Here is a 12,940-nt window from a genome sequence, read left to right on the forward strand (position 1 = left end):
TGCAAGAAAACATTTACAAGGAATTTAGGCCATGGCAAACAATAGCTGCTCTCTGCCCTGACAGAGCAAATATTTTTGTACCTGCAAAGCTCCAATTAAGTTGGGTAAGCAGAAAAGTTACCCAGCTTAACTGAAGACTAAAATGGAAATCTGAGAAGAGCAAGGTCTCTTGCTCACTGCAAAGCAGCATTTTTTTGTTTAAGAGTTTATTCCCTCTGCCAGTCAGTACGGATGGCCGTTTCACTCTGTCTGCACATCTAGAACAGGCAACAGCACTGCACAAAGTCAAGACAGGAAAAATACATGGACCAAGAACAGAAATGGAATGTTTTCAGCAGTGGGAGGCTATTTTTAGAGCAGGGTAGATGATACAGTGGAGGTGGACAAGGTGGGATCCTTTTCACTGCATGTGGCTGAGCCAGGTAATGCTTGTTCCAGAGGGACTTTTAAAGGATCTTCTGACTTCCCTGGAAATTTCTTTTTCTCCTCCTCTAAAATCCTAGAGCACTTTTAGTTTGGATGAAAACCAGACTGTGACAGAAGCTGGGACTGTGGGGAATGCACCTTATGCATCCTGGCTACCTTTCGGACAGCTGGAAATTCTCCCTAATTTTTTTTGACTAAATGTCTCAGTTCTTCCTTCTGTGGAGATTTGCAGTGACAGCTAAAGGAAAAATCTCAGCAATGTTTAAGCCATGTACAGTCATGGGATCTGCTTTCTGCTTCTCAACTGAACTGGACAGTAAGCATTTCCCATCAGAGCTTGAGCATGCTGCAGAGATCTGCAGATGGGAGCTGTGGCACAGGTCATGGGGCAAGAGCTCCCGCTTCTCCTCTGGCATTCCCTGCGAGAGCTGCTGTGCCTTCAGCACAGTGTGTCCCAGTCACCACAGTGTCAAGCAAAGCGTGGGCTTTGCAGAAACCCATGAATGTGGCCTATCCAGGAAAATGTTCCATCTCTTTCACTCTTTAGAGCCAAACAGGAACTGTTCTTGAAGGAAAGCAGCAGTCAGATACCAATTTGGTGGTTTACTGCAGAGATACCTGGGAATCTGCAGCTAGTGACTGCAGAAGGTCATACTAGGTGGGCTTACACTTTCCTCCTGCCTCAATCACTGAGGATCCTCAAAGCCCCAGTGAGGTTTTGCTGTTCTCCCGATATGGCAGCTGTCGCCTTTCCTTACCCTGCCAGACCCAAGAGTCTCCTTCAGCTGTGCTATTCTCTAACATACAAGGTGGACCTTGCTTCTACATCTAGCCAAAGCTAAAACCTCTGGAGATACCTTCCTTTCTCTTGCCTGTGTCAGGACTACTGCAATAGTTTGCTTCCTCCTTACAGGTTTGCTCTTGCAGATCTCTAGGGATGATTCAGCTGTTTCCTAGCAGTGTGTAACCAGGCTTAAATGTATGGCACCTAAGGAGTCTATAGCCTGATTAGTGTCTCCTACTCTGTGTTCCCACTTGCATGAGGCCCTTCTGTCCACCCTCTGTGTAGAGATCCCATTTACAGGGCCAGCCAGGGATATGACATTTGTACGGACTCCTAAAGGGACAGGCCACTCTGTCACAGCCTCTCTGAAGCACTATAATCAGGCATAAAATGTGCAATAATCCACTTCCATATTATTTGCAAACTGTAAATGATGGGTTTCCGTGTCGATGTGGGGCACACTCCATGTCTCCTCACAGCTTTATCTGGACGATTGTTTCCTTCGTGTCTTCAGGGTCTTTGAATTAGACCAGATGAAACTTTTATGACTAAGTGAAACCACAGGAAGACCTTTCAAATCCCAAGACATTCCAGCCTGCTCCCAGAGGACATGCAGAAGAACACATGAAGCATGTACAACCTGCAACTCAGGTGATACTGGGGATGTAAATGGAAGCCAGAAAACCCTGTGAGATTCATTTCCTCACGTTCAATGAAGAAATAAGGCATCCTTTACAGGGTGGTTCAGAGCAAGCACCCAACTTAGCTGCTTTGTATCTCTCCATAGAGAAAGCTGTCTCTCTGTTGACTAGAGGAGAAGGCTAGGGTGATTAGACTCACTGAGATGCAGATATCTGTTGTGAATCCCTGACCTGCAGCCTCTCACACCTTCAAATTCCACACTCTGGCATCAGTCTGCCAGGAGCAGTAGACACCTGCTTATTGCTCAAGTAATGCTCCCTCAGTGGAAGATAGTGCAGTGTTTCACTTTCTACCGGCCGGGTCTCAATGAGATGCAGCCCCTCCACCCTCTACTGGGGTTTCTAGTGCAATCCCAAGAGCATCAAACCTGACTGATCTCATTCATAGCGCATCTCGGACGGTAAGAAGGAGATGGTTTCCAGTCTGGACGTCAGACTGCTTCAGCCTATAAATACATCTGCTGAAAAAGCATGTAGGTGAGTAAGATGCTGGCGTCTCCTGCAGTTGCTGCTGGGATGCCCTGGATGTGGATGTTGGGATCCCCACAACCCAGCAACCATTGCTGCCCACTCGAGGCCATGCTGGAAAATCCCTGAGCTCTGCCACAGCACTTTCCCTTTTCTTCACCTCTAAGTAATATCCACCAACCCATGCTGCTGCAAAACCACTATGGCTGTGGTAGTCTCCTGCTTGAAGGGCTAAGTGATTTCCTCCATTTTTTGAGGTAAACCACTAACCCAAGTCGATTGTGTACAGTGTTACTGGTTTGAGCCTCACCCTAGAAAAGCTTCATCCAGCAGTCAGACGAGCGTTAATACAGACTGTCCCTTCCACTAGTAACGGCAAAATGGGCTGTGGTGGGTGACACGGGAGCTCCTGTCACTGGTGCCCGCTTGCTCTGTGGGCACATCGCTGTCAGCAGGCAGGGGTACAGACACAGTCCTTTTAACGAGTGCCCTGCATGGACAAATCCAGCAGAGATTTTCCTTTGAAAATAGCCACTACGAGAAAGGGATTGGCCTTGAAGGAACTACTTAGCTTCAGTCAAGAAAGCATGATTTAGACTCATCCCTTTGCAAGGAAAACTGCAAACAAATGGTTGTTTTCTCCAGCCACACAGCAAAGTCCTGTTTGAAGTAATTTGCCCCTGAGGCAGAACATATAAAAGATACACCCCTGTTACAACCAGCTGCAGCTTGCTGGAGAAAAAACACTCCAGCAGCACTGGATCCCTGTTTCAGAGTGACTCACTAACAATGTTTATTCTTCATTATGATGCAGGTTTAGTTCATTAATTGCCCAACTATTATGTCACTAATTAAAAGAACCCTAACTGACTAGGACAGGAGATGTTCATAACATCTTGGTGGGATGGAAGGAGTGACAAACAAGTCAGAGACTAGCTGTGACCTAGCTTTAGAAAGGTGAGAGAGTTGGAAGAATCAGGAACAAAAACTTCTTGTCTGGGGCTCTCTCCCCCAGCTGCCACAAAAAGAAACACATTTTTCTTCCTAGGCTGTGGGCAGCAGAGGCAATGTTTTGCCATAGCTGGCTTATTCTGTGCTAATTGGTAATATGGGGACGCAAAAGAGGTAGACAAACAACCGCATCCTTTTAAAGCTAAAGAATCAAGTCTCATGCAGAAAACAGCAAACAGAACTAATGTCCTCTTTGGGCTGAGTGACAATACTGTATGCTGGATGAGTAGGGCATGGCCCTACTCATGGACAAGTTACCTGGAAGAAAATCTGCTCTGTGTCTTTATAGCACTTTAATTCATCTACTGCAAATATGTGTGCTCTTAGCCCTCAGTAGCTATGAGGTCTAACAGCATGCTCCCAGGCAAAGACAGCCAAGTGTCTGCCATATTGTAGGTTCTTTGCTTCTTCCTCACTCCAAAATGAGTGCGGACATTAATTACTCTAATAAAATGGCCAAAAAAGCACACCACAGACGTCCATAGCATCTACAATTAGCAAAGCTGCTAGTGGGATAGTCTAAACTACTCACACTGAAGTACCCCTGAAAAGAAGGCAGTTCAGCTTGGAAACAAACTGCTTGAAAGCAAGAACTTGAGGAAGTTGAAAGAGTAGGCATCAAAATGTCTGTCCTTCATGTCTGCAATTAGCGACCGAACATACGAGGGAGTGGGAGGACTCGCTGCTTGCTCAGAGCGGAGCATCTGTTACGCAAGAGAGGCAGCAGTGCCAAGCTTCCCAAGTCCAAGGCACACAAACCTCCTTGCAAAGCAGATGCACAACCACGTGTCTTGCCTGCGTGCCCGTCCTCACCGTTGCATGGAGCCGTGGCACGCACAAGTGGCTGATTACACACTGCTAGCTGGAAGTGGGACTTGTCACAATTAGCATTTGATGAGAGAGTTGTCTCAGATGCCAACATGTCTCCTGCCTGCCTCTTTCAATCGAGACATTTCATATTGAGATTCATTTCCAAAGCATTGGAGAATCCTTAGAAATGGAAACCATTTTATGAGCAGGAACTGGTTAATGTGTAACCCCCTGGTTTCGCTTTTTCCTTTTTCAGGGCATCACTCTGCTTCACATGTTTCGCAGTGGAACCAGCTGTGCTGTCCTTTCAACTAAGCCCTTGGCTCTTGGTGTTCACTGGAAACATTTTCCAGCTGTGAGATGAAAGGTAAAAGATTTAAAATTATATAGTGGACAGTAGACCTCTGAAACAGTTTATTCACAGTGAATCTGACATACTCCCTGCTAAATACCACAGGCTGTAAGAAAACCTTTGACTGTAGCACCCTGGCAACTTTTTCTGGAAAATGTAAATATGGGCCACCCTGAAATCTGAAATCTTCTGGCTGTGTTCCCTGGCAATGGGCAAAGTCCACTTTTGACCAGAGGATCCCAGAACTTTTCGACTCATCATGCCCAGTTATACGCACCACTGGGACCTAGCAAAGGAAGCACTGGGCAGCAGCCATTGCCCAATCCTCTAGGTAACCTTCCTGGTAACTAGCAGTCTGGCACGATTACTTACCAAGCCATGTGGCAGCTGTCTAGGGTCATCCTGCTTAGGGGTCCATGCCCTTTCATCCATGTATTGTCTTTTCATAAGTGCTTCACTCTCAGAACTGTAAACTCCTTACACCTCCATCAAGAAAGCACTCCTTCTTCTCCCTCATCTTTGCCCCCCTGCCGCCCATTTGGTGGTTTTCTCTCTCTATGGTTTCTATTGCTTCAGCTGCTCAGATCAAGAACAGTAATATTTTCACCACAGCTAAATAAAATACACCCCACCCACTCATTGCCACAACTTGCCTTTAAAGTAGCTGGAGCAAAAAAACATTCCAACGGGTAAAATATTAATTTACTGTGGGCTCAAATGAGCCTTGGAGCAGTGCAATGCTCTATGAAATTGCACAGGACAGAGCAGGTATTGTCTGCAGCTGAATTCATTAGACTTTAATATAAAAGGTTGGAGGTGGGCCTGTTGGAAATCGCAGGTCCAGGTTCTGTATCCTGTTGTGACTGCACGCTTCCCTCCTGGGCTCACCACAACGCCTCCCAATAGTCCGAGGTGCTTCAGATCCCGAGGTGCTTAAAATCCAAACTCAAATTTCCCTGAAGTTCAAGGTATCTAAATTCAATGGCCAAATGGAGAAAAAGCTCAGCGGTGCTATTTCTGTTGCTTGGTCCTGAGCCCAGCATGTGGTTCAGAGACGTATCTGTGTAACTTTGCTTTTGCTGTGAAAACCTCAGCTCCGCTCAGCAGCAATCCTTCACTCCAGGAGGCATGCCAGTCCTTCTCTGTTCTGCTCAAGGCTGATTCGAGGCATCTTCACTCTTAGCAGGATGTAAAAAATCAACCAGAAGAGCTATGCAAAGAACAAGGAGAGGCGCAACACCTGACCCGTTCGACACAGTCTCGCAGAAGCAAGCATTTGACAGCATAATCTGGCCGTTCAGCTCTATAATCTAACTTGACAACAGGGACCGCTGTTACAAAAGAGAAAACTGAAACCGTGTTTTCCCAGATTGTGGAGATTAATCCGGTCAGAGGAGATCCCATTTCCACAGTGACAACAGACGGCTCCCCACTTCCCCCCCGCGGCACCTCTCACTTGCGGGTCACCAGCAGGGATTTGGGCAAGAGGGGGTTGCTCAATAGCGAGGCCTCCCGAAACTCGCGACAGCAGCGACCTACAGGTCAGACCCTGCCTGGGGGTGCAGAAGGGGATGTCGGGGTGGGAGGCCCTCGGCATCACCCTGGTTTTGGCAGAGCATTGCATTTCGAGGGGAGAGCCGCAGGGCACAAACCTGCGTGAAGCTTGGGAGGTCCCACGTAACTCCATCCCAACCTGCAGGTCCTCCCCGAGAAGAGCCTGCCATCACAGATAGCAAACGATGGTTTCTGAGGACTTTTTGTGGCTGCCATTAGGTGGTTATACTATGGTGAAAAAGCTCGCTTCAGTCCAGTGCAATGAACTGAGCCGAAGCAGAGAGCCAATGCTCGGCTCTGGGAAGGAAGGACGGGGAGGTAACCTCAAAACCCCACATTTATCAGCAACTGGGAATGCTGCACCCAGGAGCGCTTCCCTGTAGCGCTGGTGGTGAGGAGCACCCTTAACCTGGAAGCTGCTGGACCTGCATCCCTGGGGTCCAAGCTCCTCTGGGCTCCCAGCGCCTTCTGGCTGTTTCTCAGGCTCATTGCTCATGCTATCACTTTTCTGAGATTCACAGTGAGACTCAGGCCAAGCAAGACGAGATACAATTTATTCTGAGGAATTTCGTGACTGTCTGTCTGATTTCAAATTTGAGAGGCTTCTGAATTACTGATGTGGAAAATGTCTTTCCAGGAACACTTGCACCAGATTTGTTAATCACATACTTACACTGGTATGTACAACATAACAGGTTCTCCGGTGTTTTCCTCAAGAGAGCAAAGTGACTGTTTTGACACTAGACTATCACATTTTGCTCAGTTGCATTACAAAGCCACAAATAAGATTTGGGTTCCCTGAGACTTAGCAGTGTAGAGAAAATGAAGGAAGTCACAACAGTGCCTCAGTTTTTCTTCAGAGTGGAATAAGAAACAAGCACAAAGAGATATGGTGGCTTGCTCAAAGCTGCCAGAGCAGACAATAGAAGATGATAAACCAAGCTTAGATTTCTTGACTTTCATCCAACGCCCTTTCCATGGGACCTTATTTTCTTCATTGACAATATTACCTTTTGTTTGTGCAACTTTCACTTTTAAAAGATATGTGAATTGGATCTTGGTTATGTACATTGAAAAAAAAACATAGAAGAGGCTAGATATGACTGTGAAATGGCAGTGAAAGTCCCTTACAAAAGTAAGTGCAAGGTTCAAGCCATCATAGTAGGATGCAAAATGTAAGTAAATGATTTGCTCCAGAAAGAAAAAGGAAGGTTGACCGACACATTCAAAATTATAAAAGGTTGAAACCAAGAAGCACGAATTCCTTTGCATTACTTTCTCCCCAAGACTGGAAAGGGCAACACTTGATATAATTAGATCAGTACTAATGAGCCCCAACAAAAATGGGTTGCTTCTTCATGCAGTTTATTACTAAGCCATTCTGAGAAATTGAGTGGTAAATTGAATCAGTCATTGAATCAAATGTTGCATCTGAATTTAAAGAAGAAATGTATAATTTCATATAAACTATAATAACTTCTGCTGCTGAGATGATAACTAGGGCCAGTCAAATTTAATGATGCAGGGTATAGCAGGATACAAGCTGATAACTCTCGGGACTGGGAAGGTGTGGCAACCCTTCATATCCTCTCTGTCTGTTTGATTGGGTGGAGGGAATATATTTTCCATGATGAGCTCCACTAAACTTATTTTAAATTTCATCAGTAGTGGTAGGGGAAATGTGGGTGATTTGATGGCTCTTGAGTGAGAGTCACCACCTTGCATTGCCCTGGTCAGTGGGAAATGCTTGGCCAATGCACTATTGGTGGTGGACCGGTCTGTCAACACGTAAGCACAAGTAGGACATGCTCAGAGAGCTCCTTATTTTCATACCAACTTGCAGGTGAGCTTTTTCTTTGATGCCACATGCCCCTGACACAGGTATATTTGGGCTAATGAAGCAATATTACTATTACTGCTTGAGACTTCATCCAGGTCTGACTCCAAGATAAATAAAAGTAAAGATAAATTTCTCTTTCCCCTCCTGTATTAAGGCCTTAGGGAGGACCAAGGCACAAGCAAACAACTGGAACAAATCTGATCTGCTGTAAAAGGATTTTGTTCATGTAATAAAATTAAAGTGCATTTGAAGAATTTTACAGACAGTTTTGCATAGCACTTAATATATGGTAAACCCCACACAGATCTTTCCTGCCTGGATTATAGGATGGTATTAGCTCCTCCAGAGCAAAAACAAGATCTCAACTGCCAACGAGCGACAGCCTGGAGCTTTAAATATCAGCTCTGGAGGGCAGCTGTTTCAGCACAACGGATGCCTTTCTCCCGTGGAATTCCTATGCACAGGAGATGCTTGGGTTCATGTATGCTTAACTGCTCCATCCTTCAGCACTTCCTTTCCCTAGAGTGAGGAAAAGTTAAGGAGGGCTCCACTTCCAGCAAGGATGCAAATGGTATTTTGAATTACAAAGAGGAAAATGAAGGACTCTCCCTGGGCAGCCTGACGTGTTATGAATTCCTTTGTTGTAGGCATAGTCTAGGGTCTTCCTCCAGCAAATAAGAAAACCAAAGGGTCCAAAATGCTTTAGCAACACAAAGAGCCCAGTTTATCTCCCAAACCTTGAGCAATCTTTCCTCTCACCTGCCTCCAACCCCAAACCAACAGTAGGCAACAGTCTCCCAAACACTTCTGTTGTAGTAACAGTTCTCAGTGTAGCAGAGCTCTGACCAGCAGTGACTTTTTTTAAGCAGGCAAGAAAAAAGAATGGAGGAGTTAGGACAAACCGTAACACACATGAGCTGAAAGCTGCTGGGAGAGCTGGATGAATTACACAAAGAAGGGGTTCTTTGTACTAGCATTTCCAAGCCATTTCTTCCTGATTTGATCTCATTGCTGCATGTAGAGATTAGGTTGGTTGTATGGCTTGTCTGATCCCAAACAGTTCCCTTCTTTGCTTGTTCACCAAGCCAGACTTTAAAAGGTTAGAGAAACACCTGGGCTTTGACAGTCTCCTGCAAGAAGAAAGGTATTATCAGGATATTATCCTTGCATTGTTGAAGCTTGGGGGGGACATATGATGGAAGATTGTGCCTCATAGTTTAATATAAGATGGCTAAGAAATAATAGTGAATGCAAAAAAAGAGAGAGAAAACACGACAGGACCCAATAATCTTTCAAAACTGGTAATTAAAGATCAAGCAATACGGAATCAAGGGGAATTTGAACTGCCCTGCCCAACAACCAGGAATATAAGCCTGACCAGTAATACAAAAATAGCATCTTCTTATAAGATGAAAAATCTGTGCTAAGCCACAAAGCTTCAAAGTATCATCTGGTTCTTCTGTTACAGTATCATCCTTCTCTGCCAGACACATTCCTGCTACTGTCCTTCCAAATAGAAAAAGAGAGGGAGAAAACTGCTCAAACATGATGAAATAAACTCATTACAAAAATTGCAGAATCTACAGCAGTTACACATAAAGATGTAGAAAGGGATTCTTAGCACTTGTAGTGCTTCTTCCAAATGACTCTGGCTTGTCAGTGTCCTGAAAATAATCACCTCTGAAGATGTCATCTTCTAGTACTCAAAGTGGAATCATTTTATAGTGTAAATGAGAAAAGAAAAATATATGAGTATGTGTGAGCAAGGGACCAGTGTTTCTCAGCTGTGCCCTGGCAGAGAGAAGAGGGCAGTTTGCTGCTGCCCCTTGATTTGAGAGGTTAGAAGATCCATTAATTGGGCTCCTGCACCTTGCAGGAAGGGGACAGAAATACCCTGGGCACCAAATCCTTACAACTCTTGTACACAGTGCAAACCAGTGTGGGGGCTGTGGTCAGAACTTCACGCTTATATTGGGTTACAACAAAGCTGAACTGCTGGTCAGTGATGACAAGGTGACTAATCCCACCAAAGATCAACAGAGAAGTTAGCCGGGACGCACAAGCACTGAGGCATGATGATTGTGCACTGAGCTGCTTGGAAGTCCCTCAGGTGGTCACAAAAGTGTCACTGGCCATTCCTTGCTGCTTCTGACAAAACTGTTCATTTGTCTTTCTTTCCTGTAACAGCTTGTCTTCTTGCTGGATATCAGGTGTAAATACCTTTCTGCTAGGTCTTGATTTTCAGCCAGAGGGTTGGGTTCAACAGCTGAGAGTGCCCACATAAGCCCTACTTTAAATGTAGGATCTACATTAAAGTAGTACTTTAAATCTGGGAACCTGCATTCTGCTTTCAAGCAACAAGTTAAAAAAAAATTGGTTACTTAAACATTGCTTCATTGGGTGAAGACAAGAAAGAACAAACAGTCTAGAGGCCAACACTACCAATAGTCCCTTGACTGCAAACACAGGGAGGCGAATTGGAGCTTCCCTTTCCTGGGAAAGGCAGCTCCCTACTGCCATCCCCTCAAGACCCTCAACTCCCATGCTTCCACGCCGTGGAGGGGACAAGTGCTGAGGCCATTTCACTCATTCCTGCATAAGCAACCAGGCAGAAGCTGGAGCTGCTGGTTGGCTTGGAATAGCTGAGCTGCTCTTTCAACCACTGCTCCTGCTAGCAGCCCTCTGCGCCTGCTACCCCACTCACCTCCTCTTCTTCACTTGGTTTCAGCTCCTCAGTAGATCCCTAGGAAGACTCCTTCCCACAGAAAGACCTTTCCCAGACAGCCTCCTCTCCTTCCGCCAGCAACCAGACCTTCAGGCTCTCAAGGAGACTCAGATTTGTTGGATACCTTTGGGTTGACTAAGACTTTTCACATCCCTACTGTATCTTTTCCAGTTCCTTCAACTTCAGCGTGTCTATTTGTGTGGGTTTCTCTCTGAAATGTAAAGATCCCATGTATTGTACAAGGTGCAATGAAACCAAAATATTTTTAGGTGTTCCTGCTGGCTCTGTCCATGTGTCCTCATTACCCTTCTGGCTTCTGGCCCTGGGTTCTTCTTCAGCGGAATCTACTCTTCTTCCTCTTTAGAGCTCAGTACCAGCCTTATATATCAGACTAATAGAAACTGCATACTCTTAAAGGCTATAAAACATAGTGGGTTGTCTGAAGAGACCTCGGTTTACTGAAATTTTGCATTAAACCCACAATCTACAGCTGTAAATTTTTTTGTATGTTACTTATTTTTATAAAATATATAACAGGTGCTTAAAAGTACACAAACAGTCAACAAAAACACTTTGCTTATATGACTCAGCATTTGGAAAGTCAACAGAAAAATTGGGCCCCGCGCTGATTTTTGTGGTAACTCAGTGGCTGCCTTCCCCCCCCATTTTCACCCCCCCTGCACTCTCTCCCCACACACTTCATTACCATGTCACTTCTAAATCCGTTGGAACAGGATTGCTGATGCTGTGTTTGCTCACAGACCTCAGACTCTCTAAGCATCTGTAGTGTTCTGTGAAGGTCTGTGTTAAAAGCTTTTTAAAAGTATGGCTAGATTAGATCTACCACTTTATTCCTGTTGGCTCTCTGGTTGTGCAGTATAAGCATCTGAACTTTGAGTTAGATGGAATTATGGCATTAAGAAAAACACAAGTAAAATTAATGACCGGACAATGGTCTACCTAAAGGAATATATTTATTCCTTACGACCTTCATGCTAAACTGTAATATAAGCATTTATTTTTTCATGATAAGATCAGTCGATAGTTCAAACATACCAAAATTAGACCTCACAGAGAGGGGTACTCAAGCTCCTTACTTGGTGTGACCTGTGAATACATTCTTTTCTGAGTCCTAAAGCTACTGTAGTCCTTCTAACATACTTTTCGTTGAGGCTTTTTTCAAGTGCATTTGTGTGTGGAACAGAAAAGGAGGAACCAAAAGGAAAAGTTAATGATACAGCAAGAGAGGGGGAGAGAGAGAGAAGATAATCATCCATATTAATGCAGCTTATGCAATTTCCAGATGTTTGTTAATGAAAAAAACATAGAAGGGAAGAAATTAAGAGGAAAACTTAAATAAAAATAATCGAAACCCAAGTTCACATTTGTCTAAAGTTTGCTGCAGCTCAGAAACCCTTTGTGTGAACCTGGACTGATTTATGATTTCACATCAAAACCACGCCAGCCAGGGGATTTTGCATGGTTAGGTTGTGAGACCAGATGATTCTCACTACTTCCAGGGTTTATTCAATTCCCAGAACACAAAAGAAAAGCCAGAGGGTGCAAGCCTGCATGAACTGACATAAAAGAGAAAACAGCAAATCTCTGAAAAGCACAAGGGCCAAGTTTTACATAGCTCCAGTTGTGAACTAGGAATTTCCGCATATTCTTTCCACACTAGTGATTCCTTTGAAATTGCACCCTCTTCCCCTTCCAGCCCAGAGAGCCTAAAGTTATGTGTGTCTTGACTCTTCTGTAACTACATAGCTTGGCCCTCGATCCTCAGCTGCAATGCTACATGAAAGTTCCCAGGAATCCTTAGCCAGGCCCAGATTTGGGACAGAGGAAGAAATCAAGGGCTTCGGCACATGCTCCAGGTCATGTAAGGCAGTAGCGATCATACAGCTGCACAGCTCCCTCCACGCTCAGCATGGCTGCCTTGGCTTCCGCTAGGCTATTTTTAAATCACAGCATGCCATTTCCTCATGCTTTTCATTCTTTTATCTCACTATTGCTTAGAAATGTTATTCTCATTTATTTAAATGGCTGGAATACCAAGCAGTCAACGATTTCCTTTCTAATCTGTATTGACTGCAGACTGCTATTTCTCGGTCATGCTTACCCATTTCAACACGCAGAATTTACATTTCCCGTATGATATATATAATGCCCTCTGACACTGGTTCATCTACCTCTCTCTCAGTTCCTTGAAACAGTGTCCAGGCAATGCCAAACTGTCCCAAGAATTCCATGGATGCTGCGTCACAAC

The 12,940-nt window shown here is 44.7% G+C and overlaps 1 long non-coding RNA gene across 2 annotated transcripts in view; it reads right to left on the bottom strand.

Annotated features, from left to right (window-relative positions):
* Positions 1–4,664: 4,664 nt before the first annotated feature.
* Positions 4,665–12,940, bottom strand: part of LOC138690063 (uncharacterized) — a 40,635-nt gene continuing 32,359 nt past the window's right edge. For both annotated transcript variants that reach the window (XR_011328855.1, XR_011328853.1), the window contains exon 5: positions 4,665–9,076. This is a non-coding gene — a long non-coding RNA (uncharacterized lncRNA). The remainder of the gene's footprint in view (positions 9,077–12,940) is intronic.

Source organism: Haliaeetus albicilla, chromosome 19, assembly GCF_947461875.1.
Source record: "Haliaeetus albicilla chromosome 19, bHalAlb1.1, whole genome shotgun sequence".
Taxonomy (NCBI): domain Eukaryota; kingdom Metazoa; phylum Chordata; class Aves; order Accipitriformes; family Accipitridae; genus Haliaeetus; species Haliaeetus albicilla.